Raw genomic sequence first — 13,499 nt, 5'->3', positions numbered from 1 at the left:
TCTTAATTTGCATTTTGCTAATGTGTTGAATACCTTTTTATGTGCCCATTTATTTATGAATTAGAGCTGCTGAGAACATTAATTTACACTTTTGTGTGTGTGAACATGTTTTAATTTCTCTAGGGTAATTACCTAAATTCAGCTAGAATTTTTTATACATTGCTAAAGATAAAATTTGAGGTAGCACTAGCATATAGAATCTCTAGAAACCATAGATACAGGAAAGTTCACAGGCTCTTCTCAATAGATCTCCACCAGAAGCTCACCCATAACGTCAGGGAAAGTGCTTCCCAAGGATTCAGCCCACAGTAGGGGGGCATCCACCACCATGAGAAAAGCAAAAAGCTCATTTCAGACCTACATAACATAAGTCTCAAGCCACTGGGGAGGGATAGCAAACCCTGTCACCTCAGCCATTGAACCTAGAGGAGGGGAAAAGAAAAATAAATCCTCAACCCCTGAGAAAGGGGCAGAAAACTGTCAGAAGCCCAGAATCAGAAGTCTATATCTGAGGAGAGACAGGGCCATTGAGAAAGTCCCATGCACAAGACCCAGGCACAGTGACATGGGTCTCTTCTGAAAATTGTGGCTATCCCAGGACAGCAAAGAACCCTTCACCAGGCTAGCACACACCAAGTAACAAGCACTCAGGAAAAATGACATGTTACCTAAAAGGGAACAAAGGATTATAGCAGACTTCTCAGAAATGATGAAAGCCAATTTCTTCTTCCTTTATTCCTGAATTTCCAGGTTTTTCTGCAGTGTTGTTTTCCCCCCATCTGAAGAACTTTTTGTAGTTTTTTAGAGCTGTGTGCAGGCAGAGAATTAACATGTTTTGATACTACAGATCTAATTTAATCCTATGAAGAATGTTGGGCTTTTTTTTTTTTTTTTTTTTTTTGCCTTAGCAGGCAGTTGGCCTAGTTAGGTTTAGGCTGCAAATTCCGACCCACCTTTTACGGGTTGTAGTTCCAATGTCAGTTCTGTTTTCATAATTTTGCAGTACTCTCCAGACTTTTCCCTTGTGTGTACCACACAGTGGCCAGTCTTGGATGTTGGTGGTGGTCTACCGCATAGTTTAGTTCACAAATCCTTTGTGTTGCTGCTGCTGATGAGACCCATGCCTGTGCACCTTACAGTTTCACTTTATTGAACTTTCGCTCTCTGTGATATTCCCAGCATTTCTTCGCTCCCAAGAACCCCTCTTCCTTTGACTGAATCCTGAAATTTTCCTTTCCCTACTCTGTCACATAATTTGACTATGTCAGCCTCCTGAATCGAGTGACCAGAGGGTAGAAAACTAAGCAAAAAGGGTTCCCTCAGTGCTCTTAGAGCACAGTTCCTCTGGTCAGAGAGAATTTTTCCCTTTTTTTCTGATTTTAGCCTTCCTAGCTGCTACTTATTCTGCACTGCTATAGGTGTGCTTTGTTCCTGGGATGGGAGAAGATGAGGAAAGACATATACACATTTACACACACAAATCCAGGGAATTTCTCCCACTCTCTCTTACTCATTGAAGCCCTTTTCCTACTCATCAAATCAGAAACAAATGGCTCTTCTTGGAGACCTCCTTGCATCTGGAACACATCTGGTGTCAGGCAAACTTTAAATTTTGGTATGGAGAGACCAGAAGAAAAAATTGGGGAAAGTCATTACCATTTCTGTGGTTCCTTGAGATCTGTTTCATTTTCCATTCTGCCTGCTAACATACTGCTTTTCAGAGTCTCAGTTATTCCATCCAGGGCTTTTCGTTGCATTCAGTGGGAGACAGGAAGGAGTGTGCTGACTTCATCTTAACCTGAAGCAGAATCTCTATAGTCAAGTTTTAGGTAAACTTCCTTTTCTTTTCTTTTCTTTTTTTTTTTTTAACTTGCTTAGTGTGTGTGTGTGTGTGTGTGTGTGTGTGTGTGTGTGTGTGTGTGTGTGTTTTGAGAGAGCGCACGCAAGTGGGGGAGGGGCAGAGAGAGAGGGAGACGCAGAATACAAAGCAGGCTCCAGGCTCCAAGCTGTCAGCACAGAGCCCGATGTAGGGCTCAACCTCACAAACCATGAGATTATGACCTGAGCCAAAGTCAGATGCTTAGCCAACTGAGCCACCCAGGTGCCCCTCTATAGTCAGGTTTTTAATACTTTTTATTATGAAAAATTTTAAACATATACAAAATTATGAATTCTGTCATACACTCACAAAACTCCCATGTACCCATTGCACAGCTTCACCATTTATCAACATTTGGGCAATCTGTTTAATCTGTAACTTCCCACTCTCGCTATCTTTTGACTTTAATTTTTAAATTTTTTAATTCTAATTTAATTTAATTTTTTGAGAGAGAGCAAGAACATCAGTGGGGGAAGGGCAGAGGAAAAGGGAGAGAATCTTAAGCTGGTTCCATGGAGCCTGATACAGGGCTCGATCCCAGGACTATGAGATCATGACTTGAGCCAAAGTCAAGAGTTGGATACTTAATTGACTGCACCATCCAGGGGCCCCTGTCTCTTGACTTTTAATTGCAAAACCCAGATGTCATTTTGTTCTAATTTCTATAATTTTTATGTGTGTTTGAAAAGAACATGTAATACGCAGTTGTTCAGTGTTCCATATATGGCCATTACATTAAATTGGTGATCATGTTAATAAAAATATTTTATATCCCTCCTGATTTTAAAAATGTTTTTACTGATACTTTTTTTTTCTTATACCGCAGTTTATTTTGAACTTTAAGCTCTGTAAAGTCATAATACAGGGGCACTTGGGTGGCACAGTTGGTTAAGCATCTGACTCTTTATCTCTGTTCAGATCGTGATCTCATGGTTCATGAGATTGAGCCCCGCATCGGGCTCTGTGCTGATGGTGTGGAGCCTGGTTGGGATTCTGTCTCTCCTTCTGTGCGCACATGTGCACTCTCTCTCTCTCTCTCTCAAAATAAATAAATGAACGTAAAAAAATTTAAAGTAATAATACATAGTTGTGTTACTTAAGTCTAATGTATTTGTGTTAGAGGGTGCTAAAGATAGTTATCTCTTTTTTTTGTGTGGCCTTGAACTTTGTTAAAGTAATATTTTAAGCTCTTATGGAAATTAACATTTAAGAGCTTTAAACTACATATGATAAACATGTTATTTATGATGTATTGTTATCTTGTCAGTATGTTCATAGAGTTTTAGCTTAAAAATCTTAAAAGCTTCAAGCTTTTAAAAATGCTTGCATTTTCACTGTTGACAATACTATTCCAATAGGTGTGAAGTGGTATCTCATTGTGGTTTTGATTTTCCTTTCCCTAATGACTGATGTCAAACATCTTTTCATGAACTTATTGGCCGTTTGTATATCTCCTTTGGAGAAATGTCTATTCAAGTCCTTTGCTCATTTTTAAATTGGATTGTTCCTTTTTTGTTGAGTTGTAGGAATTCTTCCCACTCTCCCTCCCTCCCCAGGAGTTCTTTATACATTCTGGATATTAATTCCTTATTAGATATGTGATTTGCAAATATTTTCTCCTTCTATTGGTTGTCTTTTCATTCTCTCGATACTGTCCTTTAATGTACAAAAAAATTTTATTTTGCTGAAGTCAGTTTGTTTTTCCTTTTGTTGACAGTGCTTTTGGCATTCAATCCAATAAGTTATTGCCAAATCCAAAGTCCTAAAGATTTTCATCTTTGTGTTCTTCTAGCAGTTTTTTAGTTTAGCTGTTAAGTTTAGGTCTATGCTCAATTTTGAGTTAATTTTTGTGTATGGTGTAAAGTAAGAGTCTGATTTCATTCTTTTGCATGTGGACATACAGCTTTCTCATCACTGTTTATTGAATAGCTCTTTTCATGTTGAATGGACTTAGCACCCTTGCTGAAAATATGTTAACCGTATATGTGGTTTATTTCTATGCTCCTATTTTATTCCATTGGACCATATATCTTTCTTTATGCCAGTTCCACACTGTTTTTCTTGTTGTAGCTCTGTATTAGGTTTTGAAATCAGTAAGTGGGAGTCCTTCAACATTGTTCTTTTTCAATATTTTTTTGGCTATTTGGGATCCCTTGAGATTTCATATGAATTTTTTTTTTTTTTTGAGAGAGAGAGAGTGCAAGTGGGGGGGGGGAGGGGCAGCGGGAGAGGAGAGAGAATCTTAAACAGCACAGAGGTGGATGTGGAGCTTGATCCCCCAACCCTGGGATTATGACCTGAGCTGAAATCAAGAGTTAGATGCTTGACTAACTGAGCCACCTGGGTGCCCCAAGATTTCATATGAAATTTTTTAGAAGACTTCTTTTTTAAAAGAGCCATTTAGATTCACAGCAAAACTGAGGAGAAGGTATAGCGATTTTCCATAACCCACTGCCCTCACATGTTCATAGCCTCCCCCATTATCATCTTCCCCTATAAGAGTGGTACATTTATTACAGTTGATAAACCTACTGATACATCATAATTGACCAGAGTCCATATTTTACATTATGGTTCACTTTTGGTATTGTATGTTTTATAGATTTGGACACATGTATAGTGACATGTTCATTATTATGGTATTATACAGAGCATTTTCACTGTCCTAAAAATCCTCTGTGCTTTGCCTATTTATTCTTCCTCCTGCCCCAACCTTTGGCAACCTCTGATCTTCCCATTGTCCCTACACTTTTGCCTCTTACAGAATGTCATATAGTTGAAATCAACTGCATATAGCCTTTTCAGATTGGTTTCTTTCAGTTAGTAACATGCATTTAAGGTTCCTCCATGTCTTTTCATGAACTGATAGCTCATTTCTTTTTGGTGCTGAATAATACTCCATTGTCAAGATATACCACATTTTATTAATCCATTCACCTACAGAAGGACATCTTGGTTGCTTCCTGGTTTTGGCAGTTGTGAATAGAGCTGCTATATACATCTGTGTGCAGGTTTTTCTACGGACTTAAGTTTGCAGCTTCTTTGAGTAAATACCAAAGAGTGCAACACCGGATCATATGGTAAGAGTATTTTTGCTTTTGTGAGAAACCACCAGACTGTCTTCCAGAGTTACTGTACTGTAGGACTGCTGACAGAACTGACTCCATCTTTAGCCCTCCATTTTGTTCTCCCCTCTGGCGCACAGATGGCACTACCGTAGATAACTAGCAGAGAGCCTCTCTGGCACGCAGATGGCACAGATGGCACACTTTAGATAACTACCCTATGACCTTGCCTCTGTGCCCCTTGCTCCGTAAAAGCTGGAAAGTAACGTCCAGATAGGGGAGTAGAATAGGGGGGAAGAATACCTATGTGCTGCCTGGATTGTCTGTCCCCTGATCCTCCCTGTCATGTAAGTTACCCTGAATAAAACTCTTTGTAACCATATGTAGTGGCTTGCTTTGTTTTCTGGTATTGAAACCAGTCTGAAGGATACATTATTGACCCTCCTCCGCCTTCTATCCTTCACCTTTATGCCTTCCTATCAGTAATGAATGAGAGTTCCTATTGCTCCACATCCTCTCCAGCATTTAGTATTGTCAGTGTAGCACATTTTGGTCATTGTAATTGGAGGGTATTTCTATTTCAGTATTTTAATTTGCATTTCCCTGATGACATATGATGTGGAGCATCTTTCTGTATGCTTATTTGCCATCTGTATATTTTCTTTGGTGAGATGCCAATTCCATATAAACTTTGGGATGCAATTTTGTGTTTCTTTTAAATGGTGTGAGTTTTTTAAAGAAGAAACTACATACATCCCCATCTTCTAATTCTCTTCCTTGTCTGCTTCAAGGAAATCATTTAGTACCTGTTCCGTTTTTTTCATTTTCTCTCAGTTAACACCAGTGTTTTAATGTTTTGATTCTTAATTTTTTTTACGCAGGGTATTTATTTCTGTAATGGATGAGTTTCTATTATATTCTTTGTCCTTCTTGTTAAAGATAAAGAAGTACAGATTTGTAGAAAGACGAATATATGGGATTTAATTAAGAGATTAAAGTATTTGGAGAGGATAATGAAATCTGACAAGTGCTTTTTCACGTATCTTTTAAGTTGACAGCTGGGGTCATTTTTCGAAGTTACTAGGCAAGCAGAATTGAAGGCAGCAGGAAAAAAAATAACATTTAAATGTCTTGCCTATTACACCATAAATGTCAGGTTTTAAATTCAGAATCGGGGATTTTTAATACCTTTAATATTTGCAATTTTATTAAAAGATGAAGAGAATAAGAAAGCCTCATTGTACCTTGTGATTGATAAAGTAATTAAAGTAGAGTTGAAAATATCAGGCAACAAAGAGCATAGGCTAGGAGGGTAGAATATCCTGGTTTTTAATCTCAATTTAGTTACTTATCAGGAAAACTATAGGCTCTGATTTACATTTTTTTTAAACGTTTATTTATTTTTGAGACAGAGAGAGACAGAGCATGAACGGGGGGGGGGGGGGCAGAGAGAGAGGGAGACACAGAATCTGAAACAGGCTCCAGGCTCTGAGCTGTCAGCACAGAGCCCGACGCGGGGCTTGAACTCACGGACTGTGAGATCATGACCTGAGCCGAAGTCGGACGCTTAACCGACCAAGCCACCCAGGCGCCCCTGATTTACATTTTTAATTACAGCTTTATTAAGATATAACTCACATACCATGTACTTGATCTTTTTAAAGTATACAACTCAATGGCTTTTAGTATATTCACAGACGTGTGTGTTCATCACGAGAATCAATTTTAGGACATTTTCATATCCCAAAAAGAATCTCTTTCCCTTTGGCACTTACTCCTCATTTCCTCCTAACTTCCCCCTTACCAGTTAAAGCAACTTTCTGTCTGTAGATCTAGTTTGAACATTTCTAATGTGCATTTTTAAAAGATCATTCTGGGGAAAAAAATACTCTGGCTAATATAAAGAATGAAAGCAAGGAGTCCACTTAGGAGACTATTGCAGAAATCCAAGCTTGATAGGATGGTGGTGTGGACTTGGCTGTTAACAGTGAAGATAGAAGTTTACAGATTAGCATGTTGTTTAGAAAACTGTGACTTAAATAATTTAAAATAATTTCTCTTAAAAGAGGAATATTTAATATTTAAAAGAGACCATAATATACGAAGTGGTGATTTTATTTTTTGTTGTTGATTGAATTTGTTTTATTATTACTAATTTTTAAAGTTGCTTTTAACTTCATGAGTCATTTTCTTTTTTTCAAATTTTTATTTAAATTCTAATTAACATACAGTTACCACTTAGTTAACATACAGTGCAATGTTGGTTTCAGGAGTAGAATTGGGCTCTTTCCATAGTTTGGCTATTATTGCTAATGCTGCTGTAAACATTGGGGTCCATATACCTTTTTGAATCTGTATTTTTTTTTTATCCTTTGGGTAAATAGCTAGTAGTGCAATTGCTGGATTGTAGGGTAGTTCTATTTTTAATTTTTTGAGGAACTTCCATACTGTTTTCCAGAGCGGCTGCACCAGTTTGCATGCCCATCCACAGTGCAAGAGGTTTCCCCCTTCTCTGCATCCTCACCAACATCTCTTGTTTCTTGTGTGGTTAATTTTAGCTATTCTGACAGGTGTGAGGTGGTATCTCATTGTAGTTTTGATTTTTATTTCCCTGATCATGAGTGATGTTGAGCATCTTTTTGTGTGTCTGATAGCCATTTGGAAAAATGTCTGTTAGTGTCTTCTGCCCATTTATTATTATTATTATTATTATTATTTGGCTTTTGAATATTGAGTTTGATAAATTCCTTTTTTTTTAATTGTTTATTTTTGAGAGAAAAAGACAGAGCATGAGTGCGCGAAGGGCAGAGAGAGAGGGAGGCATAAGATCCGAAGTGGGCTCCTTGCTGACAGCAGAGAGTCTGATGTGGAGTTTGAACTCACAAACCTTGATTTCATGACTTGAGCTTGAACTCACAAACCTTGATTTCATGACTTGAGCTGAAGTCAGACGCTTAACTGACCGAGGCACTTAGGCACCCTGATAAGTTCTTTGTAAATTTTGGATACTAACCCTTTATCAGTTATGTTACTTACAAGTATCTTCTCCCATTCCTTAGGCTGCCTTTTAGTTTTGTTGATTGTTTTCCTTTGCTGTGCAGAAGCTTTTTTTAAATCTTGATGAAATCCCAATAGTCCATTTTTGCTTTTGTTTCCCTTGCCTCTGGCAACTTGTCTAGTAAGAAGATGCTGTGGCTGAGGTCAAAGAGGTTGCTGTGTTCTCCTCTAGGATTTTGATGGTTTCCTGTCTCACATTTAGGTCTTTCATCCATTTTGAATTTATTTTTGTATATGATGTAAGAAAGTGGTCCAGTTTCATTCTTTTGCATGTTGCTGTCCAGTTTTCCCAATACCATTTGTTGAAGAGACTTTTTTCCATTGGATATTCTTTCCTGCTTTGTCCAAGATTAGTTGACCATATAGTTGTGGGACCAGTGATTTTATTCTTAAAGAAAGGCTTCAGATTCTACAAGGAAGGCCAGAAAATCTTTATATCCAGTATGTAAAGAAATGTTTATTAGTGGAATATATTGGATTTTCAAGTCTCTGAAGCTAACAGTATAGTATGGCTTTACCTAGTTCATATCAGATTGGGCCTGCTGTTGGAAAAGTCTAAAGTGGTGAACTGTTTACTAGTTTTACTCCTTAGTAGATTAGAGTATATATGTATTTAGTTGTTATGGCTGATACCATTTATACTTTTTGGCTTCAGGTAGAACCAGCATTCAAGGTCAAAATAACAAAATAACAAATTTATGATTAAGAAATATATAAAAATTACCCCATATATAAGACTCTTTGAGAATAATTTATGTATTTGTTTTCTAAATGACATCTGCCTTTTATTTATAATTACTTATAATAATAATAATTTTAAAAAGGCCTTTTTACTTAGAAAGGCCTTTATCTTTCATTTTGTGTTCTTAGAGCTATTTAATGTTTCCTGAGTACATTTTCATCACCTGAAATGGGTAGAAGTAGAAAATTTTAACCAATCATTAGGGAAAAAACACTTTGTAGAGAACTACCTCTCAAATTAAAAACCAAAATGATCATTAAATGGTTTAATAGACATGCCAAAGAAACATTATTTTTATACTATTTTAAACTGCCCAGAGCTTAGCAAGCAGATTATTGCTTTACTGCTTCATTCATTCATTCATTCATTCATTTAATGTTTACTTATTTTTGAGGGGGGGGGGGAGAGGGAGCGGGGGAGGGGCAGAGAGAGAGAGGGAGACACAGAATCCGAAACAGGCTCCAGGCTCCGAGCTGTCAGCACAGAGCCTGACTCGGGGCTCAAACCCATGAGCTGTGAGATCACAACCTGGGTTGAAGTCGGAAGCTTAACCAACTAAGCCAACCAGGCGCCTTGTCTTACTACATTATTTAAATTTGAATTGAAGCAAAATTTGACAGAAATGAGAAAAATAAAAGACTACTATCTATAGTAAAGAAGATACAGAAATCTTAAATGAAATAGTCAATTTTCCTTTTTTTCTTTTCTTTTTTTTGAGAGAGAGAGAGAGAGAGAGAGCATGAGCATGCAGGAGCGGTAGAGGGAAATAGAGAATCTTAGGCAGGCTCTACACCCAACACAGAGCCTGATGCAGGGCTTGATGTCACGACCCTGAGATCATGACCTGAGCCGAAACCAAGAGTCAGACACTTAACCAACTGAGTCACCCATGCATCCAAAATAGAATTTTATTTATTTGTTTGTTTTTATTTATTAAGAAACATTTTATTTTAATGTTTTATTTTTATTTTTTGAGAGACAGAGAAAGAGCATGATCTGGGGAGGGGCAGAGAGAGGGAGACACAGAATCCAAAGCATTCCAGGCTCTGAGCTGTCAGCATAGAGCCTGATGAGGGGCTTGAACCCACAGACGTGAAATCATGACCTGAGCCGAAGTGGGATGTTCAACCAACTGAGCCACCCAGGCACCTCTGAAGTTTAAAATCTCGTAATTAAAAAAATTGCATATACAGTAAAATTGACCTATTTTGCTGTGCATTTCTTTGAGTTTTAGCACATGTGTAGATTTGTATGACTGTCCCACACAGGATACAGAATATCTGTCAGGGTACAGAGTATCACCTCCAAAATTTCTGTGTGGTTCTACTGTACTCAAATCTACCTACCTGTAACCTGTGGCAGTTGGATCTATTTTCTGTCTCTACTAGTTTTCTTTTCCAGAATGTCCTATAAAAGCATGTAACTTTCTGGGGTGCCTGGGTGGCTCAGTCAGTTGGGCATCCGACTTCAGCTTGGGTCATGATCTCACAGCTGGTGGGTTCGAGCCCCACATCAGGCTCTGTGCTGATAGCTTGGAGCCTGGAGCCTGCTTAGGATTCTGTGTCTCCCTCTCTCTCTCTGCCCCTTCCCCACTCACACTCTGTCTCTCCATCTCTTAAAAAATAAACAAACATTAAAAAAAAACAAAAGCATGTAACCTTTTGAAGTTGACTTCTTTTGTTATCACAGTAATACCTTTCAGATTCTTGTTGAGCATGTCAGTAACTCATTTGTGATTGACTGATTGCTGAGTGGTATTCCATTGTGTGGACATATTGGAGTTTGTGTATCCATTCGGCTGTTGAAAGTGACTTAGGTTATTTACAGTTTTGGTAATTACGAATAAAACTGCTGTGAACATTTCATGCACAGGTTTTTGTGGAGACCTAAGTTTTCATTTCTAGAGAACCTAGGAGTGTATCCTCTTTCATTCCCTTCAACAATGTATGAGTATTACAGTTGCTCTGCATCTTTCATAATGTCAGATACTGTTGGTTTTAATATTGTGTTTGTTTATTTAATATTTTAGCCATTCTAATAGGTGTATAGTAGTGTCTGATTGTGGTTTTCATGATCATTTTTCTAATAGCTAATGATGTTGAGCATCTTTTGAAGTGCTTATTAGCCATTTGTATATCTTCTTCGATGAAGTGTATGTTCAAATCATCTGCTCATTCCTTAATTGGGTCTTTTGTATATACTTTATGATTATAGAAAATTCTAGAAAATGCAGATCATCTCTAGGGTAGTGGTAGCACCAGCACTATGCAGGCATCTAAAGTCTGAGAAAAGGGAACTCTTTCTGAACAAAGGAACTGTGATCCCAAGAACATAGGCAGGATTCATATTGTTTTTTCTTTTCTATCCTCTAGCACAGTGGTTTTCAACTGGGTTGAAAAACTGGGTAGTGGTTTCTCCCTACCCCTGGGGAACATTTGGCAATGTATGGAGACATTTTTGATTCTCACAACCAAAATGAGGTGGGTGGTGCTACTGGTAAGTAATAGCACCTACCTAGATAAAGGAAGAGGAAACTTTGGGTTAGAGGAGAAAAGTGAAGTAAGTATAGAACTGAAAGGCTTTGGGAATTTTGGGCTTCTGAAAATTTTGGGGATAGGAGATTTTTGGTGATAGATTTCTGTGAATCTTTGACTTTTACATCACAGAATCACGGGATGTTAGAATCTTGGAGACCTCATAACCTGATTCTCAAGGGGTATCTGGGTGGCCCAGTCAGTTGAGCATCCAACTCTTGATTTCAGCTCAGGTCATGATTGCAGGGTCATGAGATCGAGCCCCTTGTCAGGCTCCATGCTGGGTGTGGAGCCTGCTTAAATTTTCTCTCTCTCCCTCTGCCCCCTCCCCTGCTTGAATTTACTCTCTCTCTCAAATTAAAAAAACAAAACACTAACTGGGAAAGATAGATGTACCCCATGTTCTTGCAACATTATTTACAATACCCAATGTATGGAAACAACATGTGTCCATCAGTGGATGAATGGATAGGAAAATACTGGATCAAATGATAGTTCTGTTTTTCATTTTTTTGAGAAATTTCCACACTGTTTTCCATAGTGGCTGCAGCCGTTTACATTCCACTTAAAATAAATTTTTAATTTCAGCTTATATTTCTTTTTTTCCTAAGTGCCATTAATAGTTGTTTTATTTCTATTTTTAGCTGGTTTGTCCTATTTGTGTTTTTATTAATTTCTAGTTTTATTGTATTGTTTTTAGAAAGTTTTTTAAATATTTCTATTTTTTTGTTTTCCTATGGCCTAATATTAATCTATATTTTTATTAATGTTCCTTGAGGCACTTGAGAAAAAGATGTATTCCCTATGACCAGTGTATTATTTGATACCTCTGTAAGATATACCTTATGAGTTATGTTGCTAAGATTCTTCTTTAGAATTGAAAGTTTTGAAGAAAGCCTTTTCAAATCATGTATACTTTTAATTTTAAGTCCTTCCTCTGATCTAGTCAGATCCTTTTTTTAAGAAGGATTTTTAGGGGCGCCTGGGTGGCTCAGTCGGTTAAGCATCTGACTTCGGCTCAGGTCACGATCTCACTGTCCGTGAGTTCGAGCCCCGCGTCGGGCTCTGTGCTGACAGCTCAGAGCCTGGAGCCTGTTTCAGATTCTGTGTCTCCCTCTCTCTCTGACCCTCCCCCGTTCATGCTCTGTCTCTCCCTGTCTCAAAAATAAACGTTAAAAAAAAATTAAAAAAAAAAAAAGAAGGATTTTTAGTATTTATTCCTGGGATGCAAGGATTGTTTAATATTCAGGAAACGATCATCATGATACATCATATCAATAAGAGAAAGGATAAAAACTATATGATCATTTCAATAGATGCAAAAAAACATTGGACAGAATACAATATCCATTCATAATAAAAATCCTCTGAAAGTAGGTCTAGAAGGAACATATCTCTATATGAAAATCCCACAGCCAAAAAAAACTGAGAGGCTTTACCCCTAAGGTTAGGAACAAGGCAGGGATATCTACTCTCACCCATTTTATTCAACACAGTACTGGAAATCCTAGACACAGCATTTAGACAACATAAGGAAATAAAAGGCATCCAAATTGGTAAGAAGTAAAACTCTCACTATTTGCAGATGACATGATACTGTATATGGACAACCCTAAAGACTCCACAAAAAAACTACTGTAACTGATCAATGAATTCACTGAAGTCTCAGGATACAAAATCAATATACAGGCATCTGTTGCAATCCTATACAGTAATAATGAAAGAGCAGAAAGTGAAATTAAGAAAATCCCATTTATAAATGCACCAAAACAGTAAAATATCTAGGAATAAGCTTAATCAAAGAGGTGAAAGCTTGTACTCTGAAAATTATAAAACACTGATGAAAGAAACTCAAGACAATGCAAAGAAATGGGAAGACATTCCATGCTCATGGGTTGGAAGAACAAACGTTGTTAAAATGTTCATCCTACCTAAAGCAATCTACAGATTTAATGCAGTCCCTATCAAAATACCAACAGTATTTTTCACAGAACTAGAACAAACAATCCTAAAATATGTATGGAACTACAAAAGACCTCGAATAGCCAAAGTAATCTTGAAAAAGAAAAGCAGAACTAGAGATATCATAATTCCAGATTTCAAGTTATATTATGAAGTAGTAATAATTAAAACAGTATGGTACTTGTGTAAAAATAGACACATAGACCAGTGGAATAGAATGGAAAACCCAGAAATAAAACCACAATTATATGGCCAATTAA

General features: G+C 37.4%; 1 protein-coding gene across 4 annotated transcripts in view; it reads left to right on the top strand.

The window, feature by feature from the left end:
* MICU1 (mitochondrial calcium uptake 1) overlaps positions 1-13,499 on the top strand; it is a 247,095-nt gene that overhangs the window by 16,278 nt on the left and 217,318 nt on the right. The gene's annotated exons all lie outside the window — the stretch shown is intronic.

Source organism: Panthera pardus, unplaced genomic scaffold (assembly GCF_024362965.1).
Source record: "Panthera pardus isolate Hobbes unplaced genomic scaffold, ASM2436296v1 HiC_scaffold_22, whole genome shotgun sequence".
Taxonomy (NCBI): domain Eukaryota; kingdom Metazoa; phylum Chordata; class Mammalia; order Carnivora; family Felidae; genus Panthera; species Panthera pardus.
Note: the sequence above shows the minus strand (reverse complement) of the source record. Positions and strands in the feature narration are given on the sequence as shown.